Raw genomic sequence first — 18,564 nt, 5'->3', positions numbered from 1 at the left:
GGACCTGGTCTCAGATCTGGTCTCAGATCTGGTCTCACAAGCTATGTAACCCTGGACAAGTCACTTAATCTATATTTGCTTCAATCCACTGGAGGAGGAAATGGCAAACTACTCTAGTATCTTTTCCAAGAAAACCTCATGGCCAATATTAACATTCTATGGTCCATGATATCATAAAGAGTTGGATACAGCTGAACAATAATAACAACACTTGCTGGGCACTCTATGAGAGGAGGGGAAAAATGTGAGAGATGCTATGGAGCTAGAGTTAATAAGATTTTAATGATTTCCATGGGCAAATGATAGAATTTGAGAAGTAAGTGTGTGTGTGTGTGTGTGTGTGTGTGTGTGTGTGTGTGTGTGTGTGTGTGTGTGTGTGGGGTGGGGAATGAAGGATTGAGTCACAAATCAATTTAAAGGGTGACTGATATAGTCAGGACATACTGAATTCTTAGACAAATAGAAAATGTAAGATAGAATAAACTTTAGTGTTTATCCATCCCAAGCCTTTTATTTTATAAATGAGGAAACTGAGATCCAAAAAAAAAAGTCAATTAACTGCCCAAGCCTATCTTGTTAGCAGAGATAGAACTCGAAACAAGGGATTCTTACCACACTCTTCTTTCTACTTCTCTGGTTGTTTCTGAGTCTATAATATCATGATATTGGATATTAATAGTAATGACCCTCAGTCACTTTGTAAGATTCTGAATCACCAACAAAGGATTAGTGCTCATTGTGTCAACTTCTAAGATAGGAAAATGTCTCTTTTCCCCCTTAAGCAACAATTGAAATCCAAAGTTTTATGCTACTGAAAGTCTTGATTCTCAGCAAGGAAATTCAGCAACCCAATACACCTTACTAATTCTCCAGTCTTTCAATTTACTTTGGTTTAACTGTATGTGCTAACAAGTGGCATCCTTATCTTAGAGTGATGGAAATTATAACCTCCCCCAAAAGGAATATAGTACTAAAATATTTAAAACACAAATGAAGAAAATCCTTTTCAGTACACTAGGATATAGTAAGTATATTCAAGTCCACTTATCACATAGATGTCTTATTTATTTAAGGAAAGAAAACAACCTTCTCACCTTGACTGAGTAATTAAATAAACCTCACAAAAATACACGGAAGAAAGTAACACTGGGATCAAAACAACAACAACAGCAACAACAAAGGAAAATGGTATGGACACTGAAATATTCTTTATTCTTGGGTGGAGTTAAAAAAAGAAATTTCACATTAAATGATAAACCCATGAAATTGATTTTTTGAGCACAGAAGGAGAAAATCTCAGCTGTTTGAAGAACATGGAGGTAGGTTGGAAAGCATGAACCATTTCATACTACAACCAGGGGATGCATTTCAATGGAGTGAAATGGAGCAACTGAAAATTTAGCCTGAGCATCAGTAATCATTACCAGTAAATCAGTGCTGAATTTTTTTTCTCTTGTTGAACTCTACCAGACTTTGAGTTTATCTCTTAAAAATGACAAAACCTTGAGTGCTTATGAAAGGACCCCATTCTGTGAAGGTAAACATATCAAAATAAAGATGTGTTATAGAATGTATCTTTTAAATAATCATGGTAAGTAAGGTTTATTTTTCGGATAGGAAGTAACCATTCCAAGGTTGAATGTATGCCAAAGGAAGTTTACATAGTTATATAGAAGACTTAATAAGGAGTCCAGAAATTGATGCAATGCTTGATATCATCTGAATCACTGAGGTTCATTTAATTAGTTAATCTGATTATTTTGACAATTTTGATTAATCTCATCATTTTGTCTTCTTGAAACTTCTTGTTTGATGTATTGATCTGAATAGTGGGGTGACTCAGAGGAGAGAGTGCTGGGCTTAGAATTAGAAAGACTCATCTTCTGAGTTCAAATTTGAACAAGTGACTAAATACTTTTTGCTCCAGTTCTTCACCTGTAAAATGAGATGGAGAAGAAAATAGCAAACCCAATAGAAAAACCCAAATGTGGTCATGGAGAGTTGGTTATATCCGAACAACAAAAAGCCCTATTTGTTTGATGTTTGATTTCAACTATGACTTATACTCAACATATTTGATTTAATTAGCTTGACTATTTTTACTTTTCAGTCCTTTATGAATTCCTGCATAATCACCATAAGAATAAAGTATTTATTCTTATCAAAATTTCTATTTCTCCTAACATATGTATTGCTAATAAATTTTGCTCTTTAGTCATTTTAACTGGGTATGACACTTTGTAATCCCTTTTGAGGTTTTCTTGACAGAGATATTGGAAAGTAATTTCCTTCTCTGGTTCTCCAAATGAGAAAAATGAGACAAATGAAGTTAAATGCCCTGAGCAGGATCACTCAGGTATTAATTATATGAGGTTGCGTTTGAACTTGGTTCTTCCTGATTCCATGTCCAACACTATCCACTGTATCATCTCAATGCTAATAAGTTTATATTTCTGCTAAAGCAATGCAGTTTAAAACTTCACATGAAAAATTCTCATGGCTCCTACACAAGAAGTTATGTTCTTTTAAATTTAATTCCTTCTCTTCCTCTTTCTCATCCTCTTCTCCCTCTTCATTTTCTCCCTATGCTTTCTTTCTTCCTCTTCTTCCTTTTCTCTCCTTCTTTTCTTTCATTCTCCTGCCCTTTTCTCGTTCTCTACCTTTTTTACTCCATTAATCCAAAATCCATCAACTTGGGTATTTACTTACAGCGAAGCAGATTAAGTTCCATCTATTACCATTCATTTATTTTTTTTTGGAGGAGGAGATATGTTAACCCTCATATATAAATGTGATATATCTGACACATGACCTTGCAAATAATAGGTGAATACAATTCTTTTGTTGACTGAATATATGCTATAAATATGAATAAGATATAGGAAGATATATATTTTTGTGGGCTGTTTATACAGCAAGGATGATAGATTTGGACCAATTCATCAACATTTTTCCACATAGTTCCTCTTATACCCAGTGAAATTCACTTACCATATGATTGAATGAGATTCATCTATGAAAATTTTTTTTATCATTGTGAAGAGAATTGGTTCAAGTCTGAATTGATTGAATCCATAATTTAAGTCTTTCTTACTGAAGCAATAGCTTCAAATTCACATGGATAATTCCATATTTTAAAGAGTATGATTAGAATCTCCTGTTTAAATTTTAAAATTTATTGCCATTCTCTTTTTTTCTGAGCAGTTATTGTTCTCACTTTCATTTTATTTATAAGTATTAAAAAATTTGATTACCAATTAATTGTACAAGCATCAGACCAAAGGATGTTCTATAGCTTAGCAGTATTTTTGCTAGATGACTTTCTATATAAATACAGACTACTGCAGATTAAGATGGCTTTATGCTTCAATTATTTTTCTTTCAATATTTGCTTTCTTCCCTTTTATATTTGGATTTTTTTAGAATCATGAGGATACATATTTGTAAGTTCCTATTAACATAGATAAATATGAACTTGTTTATTTAATACCATTATAAGTGGTATTAAGATGAATTGAAATTGAGCCCTTGAACTAATTCAATTTAACAAATATTTTAAAGTCTCTCCTTATGTGGGAGCTAATACCTATTGGGAATAAAAAGATAAAAAAACGGTCCTGTTACTATCCTCAAGGAACTCACAGTCTAGTGAGGAGACAGGAAAGTCTTTGTATAGATTGATATAATGTGAAATAGCAAAATAGCATTTTCATTTAGCTCAGGTTGGCTGAAATGTAGGACTTGAACAATGAAGGGGTCAAAACTAGACTTGGATAATATTGTAAAGGACCTTAAATACCAGACTGAAATTTTGTATTATTATTTTCCAATGAACAATAAGAAGTTACAGAAAACTTTTGAGATTGGCATACTTTTTAAAAATTTATTTTTTAGAGTTTTTATTTTTGTTGATGTTTTCTTTTACAACAGAAATATGGAAAAATGTTCTGCATGACTATACATGTATAGCCTATAGCAAATAGTTTGGCTTCTTAGTGAGAATGGTGGAGAGGGAGATAATTTATAATTCAATATTTAAAATGAATGTTTAAAATTGTTTTTACATGTAATTTGGGAAAAATAAAAATGCTATATAAAAAAACAAAAATTTTGAGATTGGAGGTTACAAGGTCAGACATGTCCATTCATTTTGAAGATAATTTCTTCCTGTGTAAAAAAAATGAATCAGAGAGAAACTGGAGGCAGAATATCAAATTAGAAATATTTAAAATATTCTAGACAAGGAGTTATGAACTTAACTATGCGAGTGGAGAGGAGATGAATATGAGAAAGATTGTGGGATTAGATACAAGTAATCTCATCTGGATGATGACTGGGGAAGAGTCAAAGTTGAATTTATTGTTTCAATCCTTGGTAACTATGAGGGAACTGGTACTATATACTAATGTAGGGGGATTCAAGAGATAAGTAGATTACTTTAGAGGGAACTATTTTGGAAGATCAATATAAATTAAATACATGAAATTGTTAGATAATAGATTTGATCCTAGGCTCAACATTAATTTTGATATTTTGATTTTAATAATGATAAAGTCGACTAGATCATGAACCCACTAAAAAGACAGGAGGTGACTTCCAAGTTTGGAAGGTCTAGGTTCAGCTCCTGTTTCTAATAATTGTTGACTGTTATCCAATTTTTAACCCTTCTGTATTACAGATGACTCTCTAAGACTATAAATTGCCAAAGCACTGGTAGAGGAAATTGTTCTCCCTACATCATGGAACCCCTTGTATCATGGACATCATAGGTACAGATAAAATAGCAAACTAGACATAAAAAGTGCCTGAATTTGAACCATATAGCATAATTGTTAGACCCATCTCCTTAGCGTCATTTCTGGTAAAAGAATCCAAAAGCAAGACCTGTATTCTCAAATTATTTAAATGATTTTCAGCAATACAATATGAAAGAACTGGGGGGAAGGGAGGGAAATCCTAGTTTTTTTTTTTAAGATATGTTTTTCCCCCCCTTGAATCTTAATTGGCATGAACACACTTTTTTTTCTGGTCATTTTATTCTGAATTCATTCTTGGAACTCCCTCCTCTCCCTCCTACTTTTAGATCTATAAACATGGACAACATATTTAAGGCAGCATTTGGTTGGCATCAATCTGCACGACATCTGAATAAATCTTTAAGAGTCTGTCATAGCAACAAGAGCTCTGAGCACAGAATTCCTTGATGCATGTGACCTGCACATGCTTACTTTGTTAGAGATGTGATCAAGTTCCAGTCCTGACCTTACAGTGTGAAGCACTATTGCATCACTCCATTTCTTATCTCTCTGGATGCTAATATACACTTGGTGGTTCATTTCTATCAAAATAGTGCTAGCTTTGTCAAATTTTAAACATTTGGTTTCTTTTTTCATGTGAGATTTTAAATGTGTGTGAGATTTATTTTGCGTGTGATGAGTGATTTTTTCAATTGAATCCAACACTTATTAATCATCTACTGTATACAAGGCATTGTATCACAGAGTAATTGTCATTAAAGCTGTATGCTTTGATTGCTACCCTGTTATATTCATTTGCTTAAAATACTCATGAATATGGAATAAACAATGGACCTCCCATTTTTAGCATTGTGTTCATAGGATAGGAAGCTGCATAGGGAAAAGTGTCAATGAAAAATTGTTATGTTCAGGAACATTGAACATTCATCTTTTCAACCTTATATTTACATTTCTCATTGTTTCCAAGTGCACTGATTCTCTAGTTGATAGAATTCTCCAAAGCAACCAAAATACAAAAGGTGCTTTATTTATCTATCTATCTATCCATCTATCTATCTATCTATCTATCTATCTATCTATCTATCTATCTATCTATCTATGTATCTATCTGTCTGTCTGTCTGTCTGTCTGTTTGTTTATTTTGGTTTGGACCATGCGTACCCATGAAATGACTTCCATTGTTGTCATTCCTTTCCTACATGTTCCTTAACTAATGTGAATCACTGGTTGGTCACGATCATAATTTGAAAAAAAGACTTCACTGCACTTAGAATCATATAAGCATCTATTTACAGTATTATCTAGATTTAATCTTCCAAGTTATTCTTCAAGAAAATAAATTAATAATAATGAAGATCATCAAAAGAACATGAACCTATTCAAATCATGTTTATCTCTTGAACTCTTTCTTTTTTTAAATTCATAGTAGTCTGTTAAAGTGGAAATAGTGTTGTACTTGCATTTAAGGGATGTGAGTTCAAATCATGCTACTTAATAATGAGCAAATCCCTTTATTACTCTAAGATAGAGAGCCAAAAGACCAAGAAGATGGCTCTGGAGGGTTGTCTTCCACTTTGGGGTCCATGAAGACAGTGAGAGGGAAATGAATACCTCTAGAAGCAGCCCATTCCTTTAATGAATAGGAGGCAGGAAGCTTTGTCTCCTATGAACCTAAAGTTTCCTTCCTGAATCTCCCCCCTAATACCTGCAGCTTTCTCACCCTGGAACTACCTTATCATTTCTGATCCCCTTCTGCCATTGGTAAGTTCCTCTTATGAAACCTTAACTGGGAGTGGGCCTAGTTCAGATATGCTTCATTCCCCTCTGGCTCTGCTTCTGATTCTGAGGACTTTGTCAGCATGCCCCTCCACACAACATACAACACTATGTGCATTATTTTCCTCAATTAGAATATAAACTCTTTGTGGGAATAAGCATTTATATAGTATTGAATAGTGCCAGCACTATCCTAAACATTTTGCAAATATCACCTCATTTGATTTTCACAATAATCCTGTCAGGTGCTGTTATTATTACTATTTTACAACTGATAAAACTGAGGCAGACAAAGGTTAATATAGTTAGTAAATGTCTAAAGGTGGACTTGAACTCAGGTGTTCCTGACCTCAAGTCCATGCAGTTTAGTTGCCTTTGTAGTGCAGTGCTTGCCATATACTTTATGAATACTTTATTGACTTGTTATTGCTTTTGGGTTCTACGTATTTCACTCCACTACAGTTCTAGGCAAGAAATAGGCACTTAACATGATACTTATTAAACAAATTGAATAGATAAATAACATGTAAACTGAGATTATGAAAATTTTAATACAAACTAGTTTCAAAACTTTGTTAGGATAGATCCTTTGATAGAATAGAAGCTTCTAGTCCTTATTTATCTTGATGGGTCTTGTCAGTTTTTTTTCACATTGGAGATTGCATCCCTTCTTGGGCTGCCAGTTTCCATGTTTGTTTTATTTCTAAATAGCTCCTAAACAACTTAATGTTTGTTTTATTTCTCAAAACACATTGTACTTAGAGAAAACTAAATGATGAGAGCTAGTTTTAATTTTATTGGTACTTATTTATTCCCATATCTCCCACTTGCCCTTCCCCAAACTGATAGATCTTGAAAAAAATAAAGGGATTAATTTACATCTGGTCAATCTAACCCTATTTCTCCTTTTTTGAATCCAATTGGAAAATGAATGCATGTAGATCATATCCTTTTCATCTAAAAGAAAAGAAAAGTGTATGGAATTTTCTTGAAAAATTAGCATTGCCCTGAGACATTAACTCAGTCCTTACTTGTGATGGAAATATTCAGTTGATTGTAAGGATTGTGTCTTAGAGAGTTTTTCTTTAGGAAAGTTCAGCACATCAGGTGCACTGTAAATTTCTTCCTTTGATGCATGCTGACTCCCATTAGCACTAATGAGAATTATATGCATATTGAGAAATGAACCTTCTCCCCCAAGTATTAGCCTTTTCTACTTTATTTGGGGGGGAAATTTTTCTCTAAGACAGATATTTTTGCAATCAAATGCTTGCTTTTTCATTCCCATGAGCCATAAAAATGTATCTATTCACTGGTTGTCAGTCTTTAACCTAGATTTTTCCCAATAGGAATATATTAGAAAATGTTCCTCACTTCCACTCTCCTGGTGAAGGCAGCACTTATTAAAATGATTATGCATTGTTTTATCCCTTACACCAATACAAAAGGTTAGAGAGTGTCCAAGAAAATGGCTGCATGTCAGTAGGTCTGTTCTCATGCATGTTTCATCATTGCAGCTCTCTTGGAATCATCACTTGAAGGTCATGTTCAACTAGAATCATGACAGTGACACTAGTCAGCTTCCGATCTCTTCTGATTCTTGAGGTTTGTAGGCTAGCCCTATAAAGGTCATTCAAATGTTTACAAACCCCTTTGGAAAATTTGGCCTGTCTGTTGAAAAGGTGGCTTCATGGTTAGCCATGAAGTTTTAAAGGACCATTGTTTCAGGTAAGCAAATTAGTCTGGATCCTGGATAAAAATCAGACTGGTCTAATAGACATCAGAATCAGGACCTGTCTTTTAATAGAAATTGAAAACTGGATCCCTCCAGCATGCATACATGATGGAAAACTTATCATTGTCATTGGATGCAGCATTATTAAACCTCTAGCTATATGAATATATAAATATAGGCAGATAGGTAATTCAGTGGATAGAGAAGGAGACCTGGAGTCAGGAAGACCTGAGTTCATATCTGGTCTCAGACACTCATTAGTTGTGTGACCCTGGGTAAGTCATTTAATTTCTTATACCTTAAGTTACTGGATAAACCATTCAAGTATTTTGGGCAACTAGATGGTGCAGTAAATAGATTATGAGAGCTAGATTCAGGAAGACTCTTCTTCCTAAGTTTAAAATTGATCTCAGTTACTTACTAGCTGTGTGACTCTGGGCAGGTCACTTTATCTTAATGTTAGTCTTATCTGTAAAATGAACTGGAGAAATAAATGACAAATTGCTCCAGTGTCTTTCCCAGGAAAACCTAAAGTGGGGTTATAAAGAGCTGGACTTGCCTGAAACAACTGAACAACAAATATATAATAAAATGTATGGAAACAGATTAAAAAATTGCAAATTGATCATTTTCTCTAAAAATACATTCTTTTCAGTAGACCTTTGTTTGAATCTACAAAGGGGAGTGTCTTCAACCTGAATGGGTCGGTTCTATTCTGCCACTTTAACGGTAGATATAAACTGTTTCTGAATCAATGTCATTCTTGTAGTGGGTATTGATTGTGAAGGTTGTTAAAATGAATTCATCAAGTCCAAACAAATAAAAAATTTATTTTATAGTGTGTAATATAGTTGACCCAGTTACCTCCTTCACAAAATAAAGTTTCTATATATGTTATGGATGCTAAACTATTTAATCAATGCAAAAGAAATCCATAGAAACAGAAAGGACAGGCGTGGCAGGGGAGTAGATCTAAGGTAAGAGTAACAAAGAAACCAAAACTTCTTACATAATTCCTATTAGATCCAGAACTTATTTCTGCACAGGACAGCCTTTCACATAGCAATTTTTCCTAAATTCACTGCACCTGTTGAGGGAGGATGAGTTACAAAGTAAAAAATACCTTCAATTTTATGGTGCTTTTCTGATCGGGAATTGGTATCCTAACATTGATATTTTATTTATTTTCACCATGATTTCTAATTCATTCTTCACATAGTTATTCAGGTAATTTTTCAAATTTACAGGGTTATCCATTCCTGCCCTTACTCAAAAAAACTTCAGTAGCTACCCATTGCCTAAAAAATGGAATAACAACTTCTTATCCTGCCACTTAAGGTCCCTTATGATTTGACTCCAAACCCCAGTGATTTCACTTCATTTTAAAGTGAGGACTTCCCTATTTTGGTCTATACATTCCTATATCCATGCATGCATTCTGTCTGTTCTTGATCCCATGTCTGAAACATATTCCCTCTTCATCTCTATTTTTCTTTCTTCCCATCCCAGTTCAACTGCTACTCCTCTTCAACAATTTCTCTGATACTCTTGAACTCAAATTTTGCTTTAACATTTTGTTCTAACTTCTCTTTTAGCTATATCATAGTCAACATTCTATCATATATATTTGTGTATATGTTCCATTCTCCCTATTAGAGTATAAGGCCCTTAAGGCAGAGATTGTGGTACACTTTATTTTTAATCACCATAGCCTAGTATAGTGTTCTGCTTAATAAATATTTATTGAACTGAAATGAATTGAAGAATTCATCTGATCTGGATCATTATTGTTCTTGAAATCTAACTCAACTCTACCATCATGACTCCTTGCTGCCCACAATATCAACTCCACCAACTATTCTTTATGCAGCTATGGAGGGATATCTTAAGTCTGAATCTTCTTAATTCTGAATAAGGTCATTGGACTATTTATATAAGTGAAGATGTTTTGCTTGCAACGAGAATAAATAACAATAAAATCAATGTTGACATTCAGTGTTGGCAAATTTGTGTGAGTATGTTAGGTAGAGTCTGCTACTAGAAATGCTGACACAGGGACCTTGAGGACATAATGTCCACTGCCTTGGTGCCAATTCTTTCCTCATTCTTTACTTGATGGAACAAAAACTCATCATCATTCTCATCATCATCATCATCATTATAATAATAACTCTTCATATTACTATGAGGATCTGCAATTTTTTATCATGGTTCTATTACACAGTTGACACACAATTTAATAGATGGTCTTTGAATATTGCCATGGGTGAAAAATTTATGATTTCTCCAAATTTATGACAATTTCTTAGAAAAATAGCTACATCAGTGGCTCCATACTCCCAAATTTTTCAGCTTGTTAGGAACTTGAACTTTACTGACATACTCTTTAAAAATTCAGGGTCATGGGGCAGCTAGGTGGTGCAGTGAATAGAGCACTGGCCCTGGAGTCAGGAGTACCTGAGTTCAAATCCAGCCTCAGACACTTAATAACTACCTAGCCGTGTGGCCTTGGGCAAGCCATTTAACCCCATTGCCTTGTAAAAACCTTAAAAAATTCAAGGTCTTGAAATATAGAACCAAGATGGTAGAGTAAAGGCAGGAAATCACCTGAGCTCTCCCAAATTTCCCCTCTGAATAATTCTAAAACCAGGTCTCAAATTGAATTCTGGAGTAGTAGAACCAACAAAAGGTCTATGTGAAGCAATTTCTCAGCTCAGGATAACTTAAAAAGTTAGCAAGGGAGTTATGATATCAGGATAGTGGTTGGAATTGGAGCATACCTCAAACTATGTGCCAAGGTCCCAGCACCAGGCCTATTCATCATTGGATGTGGTTCATCTGTGATAATAGCAATAGCACCTGGAGCTTTTAACCAATGGACAGCAAGGGGGTTGGACAACTTGTCAGAAGGAGATTACAGGGGATACTTTACTGGTACTTGATGCAATCTTGTTGCATGGCCTATACTCAATTCTAGATCACAGTCCCAGAGTTAAGAAGAGTATTAGCTCACTAGTGCCTTGGCCAAAGTTCCAGGGAGTTGAAGAGTGCTTATGATTGTCCACAGACCATTTCTCAGACCAAGAGAGTAGTGATCTCACTTCTCCTTCGATCATCATCTTTCAAGAAATTATGAAAGAAAACCACTCAGATATCCTTGAACACAATGAAGTAGAGCATTTTCAAGCATTGCTGTTGAAAAGACCAGAGATGAATAGAAAAACTTGACTTTCATATACAATACTCAAGAAAAACATACAAATGTCAATAGGAATAGGAAAACATAAGGAATTTAATAACATCAGGCTGTTTACATTCCCACATAGGAAGATAATACTTGTAACTCTTGAGAATGTTTTCATTATTAGGTCAGATAGAAGGAGTATAAGATATATATAAGATGTATACAAGAATATAATGGGATGATTTCAAAAAATAAAATAAAGTGGGGAAAAAGATGGATACAGTAGGAGAATGAGAAAGGGAGAGATAAAATGAAATAAATGAAATGGATAAACCATTGGTTAATTTGATTTAAAGTAAAAAAGAAAACAGGGGACTAACATCAAAAATTAAAAGTGGGAATTCAACCAGAAATGAAGGTGAAATTAATGCAATTATTAGAAGCTATTTTGCTCAATTATAACTAGCAAATTTAACAATCTAAAGGAAATAGATGATTATATACAGAAATGTAAATGACCTAGATTAACAGAAAAGGAAATAGAATACTTAGCCCTATCTCTGCACAAATAAATTGAATGTAGCCAAGATTAAAGGAAAGCAGAACTGGAGGAGGAGGAATTTGCAGCAAATTTCTCTGATAAAGATCTTATTTTTCAATAGAGAACTGAGTCAAATGATAAGTGGTCAAAGAATATTATCAGGCTGTTTTTCAGAAGAAGAAATCAAATCTACGTATAATCATATAAAATGCACATTAAAACAATTCTGAGGCACAACCTCATAATAAGGTTAGTTAAAATGACAAAAGGAAAATGACAAATGTGGGATGAAATATGGAAAAATAGGAACACTTGCATTGCTGGTAGAGTTGTGAATTGATTCAACCATTTTAGAGAACAATTTTGGAACTATTCTTAAAGAATGATAAAACTTTACATACCTTTTAACCTAAGTAACACAACTACTAAGTTTCCCAAAGAGATCAAAGAAAAAGGAAAAAAGAGCTATATCTATAAAAATATTTATGGTAGTGCCTTTTGTGGTGATAAATAATTGGAAATTTAGGGGATGCCTATCAATTGAGTAATGTCAGAACAATGTGTGGCAGATGATCATGATGGTATACTATTATGCTATAAGAAATGATGAGCAGAAGGACTTCAGAAAAATTTGGATTTATATGAATTGATGCACAATGGAATGAGCAGAACCAGGAGAACATTGTTATATGTTATGATAATCAAATGTGATTGACATACATATTCTCAGCAATAAAATGGTCCAAAACAATTCCAAAGGAATTATGTTGAAAAATGTTTTCCACCTCCAGAGAAAGAACTGATGGAGTCTGAATGCAGATCAAAATATGTTTTTTACTTTCTTTTCTTTTCCTTCTATACTTCATTTTTTCTTTCTTTTTTATCTGTTTTCTTTTGCAACTTATCTAATATGGGAAAATATTCAGGATCACCACTTATTAGGGAATAAGAGAAGCAATTTAATGGAGAAAAATTGTGTTTTTTCCTTCTCAAAATGATTTATGTTACCTACCATATAGCAAATCATCTCATTTTTATTTTTACAAGGCTCATGAAATTCAAGCATATAATTCTATTTTACAGATAAGAAAGTGATAGCACTTGGAGACTTGTTGACTTTCTCAAGGATATAAAACTATTGGTGACAATCCAGGTCTGCTGACTCCTAGTCCAGTATCTTTTCACCATACAATACTTCTGGTGTCAGTCTATATTGTTAAGACTCCTATATGTCATTTAATATTTATCATCACTTCATACATTTGTGTTTGGGAAAGCCAGTATTGTGGTTTCACTTGTACCTCCAGCATTGTCCACTTATATTCAGCATAATTACAATTCCCCTTTTTCCCCTGACTCCTTTGCACTATTCTTTGATCCCCATATCTTTTACATTGGGAGTATTTTTTATGTATCATATTTTTTAAACATGACTTTAGAATTCAGTATCAGAATACCCCTCATTGTTCTATATTTGACTTTAAAGTTTTGTAACCATGTTTTTTAATAGTAAGAGATCTCCTTTTCGTAAACAAGCATGAAATTCTGTGACTAAATTGCTACAGTGTTTAATTGCATTATTCACCAAAGTTCTTCCATTAGTGGTAGGTTCCATTATCCATGTTCTCAGAGGTAGGCTCACTAACTGCTTTCACTGAGATGCTATGTGAGACAGTATTAAATATCCTTCTGCATTTAGATTGGGATGTATGGTTGCTTAGTTACTTGTCTTTCCATCGCTTCCTACTTAAGCCAATGACTAAATGCACAATTAAGACATTGGTTGTGTGAGAAATGTGTTTTATTTGGCATGAACCCTAATGATCAGATAATGAAGAGCTTCATTCCTATCAAGAGGATATGCTAAAGGATTCTTTCATTTCTTAATGCTGACCCTTACGCTGAAAGAGAGACTGTTCTAATCATGATGGTTAATGACCAATAAATGGCCATTTGTCACATTTTCATTCTTTATTCCTATCCTCAACCAACCTCTGACATAAAAGATGAAATCTTCTTTTAAACAGGTAATGATGGAAAAGATGGTGAGGAAATACAGGGCAGGGTTCAAGTTCCACATATTCTCTACAGTTATCACATTGAAAAATAGTGCCATTGTTCCAAAGTACTATGATTTGAGAATGAAGTATATGAAAGTTCATTTTGTCACCAGGCCTATATGGGGAAAAAGGTCTCAAGAATCTACAGACTTTAAGAAAAGCCTTATTTTTTTCATATGTATCCTCAGCTTATGCATATTTGACTTTCAAAATCAACATAACCTAACATTTGAAAGTGCCTGGTTAAATTGTGGAAGCTCATTAACTCCATGATTAAAGCTGGTTTGTTATATTCAAATTTCCATAATCCATTTAAAAAAGTTTATCCATTTTAAATCCCCAAATTAGCAGTATTCTATGTTTCTATTATTCAGGTCATTGCACCTTAGCTAAGCTAAATGTTTAAGCCCTTTCCTGGAAAGAAAGCAAACAAAATTTAAATTTCTTATGTGGGGAAGATGAAACTGTCACATGAAATAAGAGAGCAAATGCAGCTGATGTAAAAGACATGATATTATTATATTCAATTCAGTCCAGAGATACATGTATGTATAGCATGCTATAGTAGAAAGAAGTATAGTTTTGGAGTGGAAGGACCTCAGTTCCAATCCTCCTTCTATGGTGTATTTTTGTGGTCTTGGGAAATTCACTTACTCTCTCATAAGACCTCAGTTTTCTCATTTGTAAAATGAGGAAAGAAGTAGACTAGTTGGCCTATCAGTTCTAAATCCTATCATTCAGCAGTAATGAAGAATTTAAAAGATTATACTATGTCCTAACTGCAAGCATTTTACTGTATTTTCCCTCTAATATTTCAAAGCAAAATCTAGCATATAAAATAAATTATTTTCTAGCCCTAGTGTCAGACACTCCTTATACATGTATAAAGTGTCCCAGATATACTCCCCCACCCCTTACTTTCTTGTTCCTAAAAACCAAGTAAGAAAAAAATGAATAAATATTTGTTAAATACTTACTAAACGTTAGGTATGGTGCTAAGCTAGCCCTGGGGATAGAAATACAAAAGTGAGACAGCCTTGCCATCTGTCAGTATGCCTATGTTCAAATAGAAAAAAAACACACATCCAGGGAGTGGTGGTCAGGGAAGGATTGAATGACTGGAAAATAATTTATTGAATGGTGGACAGTTTCCCTTTTAATGAACTTTCATTTTAATAATGTAAAGTATGTAAAATAAAGTAAGGGACAATACAAAAGGGGACAAATAGCCAGGGAAAATTTTTTTCCCTCCTCTGGAGATTAATGTGGAGGATGAGTAGATCCTGTGAATAGCTGATTGTCACCCTCTTTTCAAAAGCAATGGTAGTCAAACTATAAAAATTTATTAAGCTGTTAATATGAGCCAGGCTTTGTGTTAAGGGATGGGTTATATAAAAGAAATTCAAAAGACAGGCTGCTTTCAGGAAAGACACAGTCTTAAAGAGGAGATAATGTGCAACACCTATGTACAAACTAGTTATCCTTATGATAAATATGAAGCCATAGATCAATAGATCAACAATAGTTGTCAGTAATTTCAGATGTGTCTGACTCTTTGTGATGGTATCTGCCAAAGGGGCTTGCCATTTCCGTGGCCAACTTATTTTACAGATGAAGAAGCTGAGGTAAACAAGGTTAAATGTCTTGTCTAGTATGTCTGACACTCAATTTGAATTCGGGTCTTCCTGACTCCAGACCCAGTGACTTTTCTACTCTGCCACCTAGCTAGCTATCCTTCAACAATTGGAAGGCACATAGAATTAAGGGAAATCAAAAAAGGCGTCCCATAGAAGGTGGGATTTAAGTTGGAATTGAAGGGAGAAAGAAAAACCAGGAGATAGAGTTGAGGAGGGTTAGCATTCCATGTATGGGACATAGGTAGTGGAAATGTCCAGAGTTGGGAGATAAAGTGTCTTTTTTAAAGGATCCATGAGAAGGCCAGGATTCATGTTCTAATGCCTAGGGGAAAAAAACACATTTTGGGGAGTGGTGGTCAGGGAAGGGAATGAAGGACTGAAAAAGCATTTATTGAATGGAATCCATATGGTAGGCTTTGGTGCTAAAATAATGAAACAGTTCACCCTAAATGAGCTTTCATTTTAATAACATAAATTAATAATGTAAACAAATAATTTAAAATAGAGGATATATATATATATATATATATATATATATATATATTCCCTTTCCCTTTCATTTCTTCCTTTGCATAACTGAGGAAAATTGTGAGCCTAATATAGAACAGAGTTAAAAGAAGAGTTCAGGCAGTGCGAAAGTAGTAGCAATGAAAAGGAAGATTGAGATCAATTTGTATTGTTGTCCTGATTTGGGCATCAGAATATTGGAGAGGAAATGTAACAGAGCTGAAAGATAAAGTATTCTTTTTAAAGAAATGAAGGGGCAGTTAGGTAGTGTAGTGGATAGAGCACAGACCCTAGAGTGAGAGGGAACTCAGTTCAAATTAGACCTCAGACCCTTGATACTTATTAGCTGTGTGGCTTTGGGCAAAGCATTTAACCCCATTGTCTCACCAAAAAAAACAAAAACAAAACAACAAACCAAAGTGTCAATAAGAAGGCCAGTCTCACTGTATTGTAGACTATATGGGATGGGGGAATGTACGGTGTAAGAAGACTAGGACAGTAAGGAGAAAGGATAGGTTAAAAATGGCTTTGAATTCTAGAGGATTTTATATTTGAGTCTCTTCAGATATCAGTGGCTTTTTGTGACATAATCAAACCTGCAATTTAGGATGGTCACTTTGACAGCTGAATGAAAAGTGGCAGTGATGATTTCTTTACTCTTTCCCTGTTCGTAGAAGGATGAATAGAAAGGCAAGATGAGGTAGTGGTGACTAATAAATAGTAGGACAGAAGATGAGATTTTCCCAGAAGTCCTGATTGGATAATTGTGAAGGATGGTTTTGAGGTCATTTTCATGGCCAAGGGCAATCAAGTAATCCTAGGGAAGAGTTCCAAAGATTTGTGGGGTAACTTATCCCAAGTGGGAGGTGGAGTATCTGGCCTGAAGGCAACTGCTGTTTCAAGTGAGTGGATGTGAATATGTGGCAAAATATCCTAGGATGTTGGGGGTGGCTGCTTGAATTGTAACCACAAAGGGAGTGTCTGGAGAATTATAATGATGATGCCTTGATTCATGGGGAAGTCAATATTGAATCTTTTCCAGAAATAATGGTACTGTAATAGTTTGACATCCAAGAAGCCAAGACCAATAGGTAGAAAATTGGGATGAAAGGTCAGATAGTAATATGGTTGGCATGGGCTGGTGAGACTCAGTGTGAAGCTGAACATGTTTCAGTCAAGACACTTTATCATCTAATGGGAGTTCCAAAGATGAATGGGGAGATTTATTATTTATTATTGTTGTTGTTTTCTTTCTGGAGAGTTATTCAGGAGGAAATTTTTTATTAAAACAAAACAATTTAGATGGAATTTCTAAAAAAGATCTACCATTAATCCCAAAGATGTATGCAAATCTTTATTTGGTTATAGTCCAGAGGAAGAGGGATCAGCTAATTGAGACCCTTCACCTAAAGTCCTATATGTTCTTGTTGCCCTTTGGACATAGATTATTGATTTAAGAGAGGATAATATTGATATCTTTTTTCTATCTTTAACTCTCTATTGGTAGTCAAGGTTCCATTGTTCAGTAGCTAAATAGTTTTTCAGGTGAGGTGGGTAAATCTCTATTAATAGAGTGCTCTAATATTTTGTTGTCCAAATGCAGCACAAAAATACACATTAATCCAAATCTTCTCTTGCATTGCAACTACTTTCTCACTACCTGAACTTCTCCCTTTCTTTTATCACTAACCTTTGATAGGTTCACAATTTTCCTTAGTTATGCAAAGAAAAAAATGAACAAGAAAGGGAAAATATAGCAATATATATTCTCATTATAATTTAGAATAAGAATAATAAAGTTATGGCTTATTCTTAGTTTATTGGGTGAAACCTTACTTTGAAAATATCTAGGGAAGATAATGTTTGACTTCTCAAAAACCAAGCATAAAAACTAATGCTTTAATTTAGAACTTAGCTTTTCTGGTAGTGTTCTACATAAATTCTTTAAATAGTAAATATTTTCGATTAACTAAAAATGCCACCCTGAAATCTGAGAATATCATTGGTCAGGAAAGGAAAAGTTAAAGAACACTGGGAAGTAATTAAATTTCATTCATAATATAAGGGAGTATATCTTCCCCTCCCCTGACCCCCCCCCCTTAAGTTTCCTTTAAGGCTAGGGAAAAAAAAGATTCCTGTTTTTAAATGCACGATAAAAAATAAAAATAAATGCCAACACATATTTGAAAGAATTTAAAAATAAAATACAGAAGATACTTCTTAGGTAATTTTTTTTGTGTTATGTCTCCTAGTTTCTAGGAGTTTATAAGAAAAAACATATACTGATAATCCAGTCCATATTCTAACTTCAGAAACTTTTTGGCTTTATAGCTACTGTAAGAGAAATCAAAAGGGTAAGACTAATAC

General features: G+C 34.1%; 1 long non-coding RNA gene across 1 annotated transcript in view; it reads left to right on the top strand.

The window, feature by feature from the left end:
- Positions 1-216: 216 nt before the first annotated feature.
- The window catches only part of LOC141496817 (uncharacterized), a 59,134-nt gene continuing 40,786 nt past the window's right edge, over positions 217-18,564 (top strand). The window contains exons 1-2 of the long non-coding RNA XR_012471175.1: positions 217-267; positions 1,074-1,188. This is a non-coding gene — a long non-coding RNA (uncharacterized LOC141496817). The remainder of the gene's footprint in view (positions 268-1,073; positions 1,189-18,564) is intronic.

Source organism: Macrotis lagotis, chromosome X (assembly GCF_037893015.1).
Source record: "Macrotis lagotis isolate mMagLag1 chromosome X, bilby.v1.9.chrom.fasta, whole genome shotgun sequence".
Taxonomy (NCBI): Eukaryota; Metazoa; Chordata; class Mammalia; order Peramelemorphia; family Peramelidae; genus Macrotis; species Macrotis lagotis.
This window is presented reverse-complemented; position numbering and strand designations above follow the sequence as displayed.